We start from the raw sequence: 1,647 nt of genomic DNA, 5'->3' as shown, positions 1-1,647 counted from the left end.
AAAATGTCTAATCTGTATTCTTTTGAGCACAGGCAGGAGACACCTAATAATTTACATGTGGAAAATATTAGAAGGATTGGTCTCAAACCTTCACACAGAAATAACACTACACGAGACCAGAAGGCATGCCAGGGTGTGCAGAGGTGCAATAGGTGCTCTGGACAATAGGATGCGCAGAATATTGCAGAGGTACAATAGGTATTCTGAGAGAGAACTGTATCAACATCAGAGGCCCGAGACTGTTCAATACGCTTCCACTACACGGAAGGGGCATAACTGGCCGACCCCTCACAGTGTTCAAGAGAGAACTTGATAAACACCTTCAAAGGATACCTGATCAACCAGGCTGTGTTTCATCCGTCATGCTGCGAGCAGCCGCGTCTAACAGCCTGGTTAACTAGTCCAGCAACCAGGCCTGGTCGAGGAGACATTGAGCCCGAAAGTCACCACGAGGTAAGCAAGTAGTGTAACAATTTTGTGAAGCTCGTTAAAGAATGAGGAGCGAGGTACACAGGAACAGGGTTTGAAAAGCATGCCTGCAGCTTTTATATACAGTACTTTGTTATATTTACACATGGTAATTAAAATTTAAATTGTCATATAAATAACTGCTCTGCAGTTAATTTGGATATTATTTATTCTTATACAGTATATATATTTGGCTGTAATATTATTTCCAAATATGTAGTAAATCTTGCCATTGTTAATTAAGATGAGTTTATTAGTAATCAACCACATATACACATATTTTTTATTCAGCAAGAATAACTGGGCTAGTATTTGACAAAAATATTATTGGCTAAGGTGTTATGTGGTACTGTGCTCATGGTAAGTCATGATGTGCATCAGAGAGAAATGGGGCTAAGAATGTTTCCCCTGTGGAATACCAGTATGAATAGGGAGTGTGGAAGAATTAACATCATTCACTGAAACATATTATTGGGTCATTGAGGTAGGATTGGATTGCATTATAGGGAGTGATCTTTGACCCCATAATGATGTAATTTAATTAGGTTATTATGGTTAACACTGTCAAAGACCTTTCGAAGGTCAAGAAATAACCCCATTAGGTATATATTTTTAAGGACTAAGAGTGTTAAGCATATTTATTATAGCATCATTGGTATTTTTTTAAGGGTTAAAAGTCATACTGACAAGATATTAGTATATCATGTTTAGCTTAGTAGGAGTAGAGCTGCTTGTATATTAATTTCTCAAATATAATAGATAATGTACAGTAGTTAGGTCTAATACTGGTGTTAGTTGTTAATGTGACTTCCACTTTTATGGACTGTGGCTATTCTAGCTTTCTTTACCCAAGATCTCCATGACCCTTTTTCCTCTACGAGCACACCAGAAATCGACATGCTATAAAATTGAGCAAAGTAAAAATAAATTACTTAGCTCATATGTATTCTATTGGTTTAAATCATTTAAACAACTAAGTAAACCATGTAGAGCTACCCTGTAATCCACACAGGGAATTTTACAAAGGTATACATCAAGTCAAAACTAGTGAACTGCCTTCTTCACATGACTCAAGAATTATGTCTGGATTTTATGTAAGTGATCAACATTGCACCAAATCTTCTAATATGTAGATATCTTAAGAAGCTTCTTGGTAGTCTGTAATCAATGAAAACAGTG

This window comes from Procambarus clarkii, chromosome 58 (genome assembly GCF_040958095.1).
Source record: "Procambarus clarkii isolate CNS0578487 chromosome 58, FALCON_Pclarkii_2.0, whole genome shotgun sequence".
Taxonomy (NCBI): Eukaryota; Metazoa; Arthropoda; class Malacostraca; order Decapoda; family Cambaridae; genus Procambarus; species Procambarus clarkii.
Note: the sequence above shows the minus strand (reverse complement) of the source record.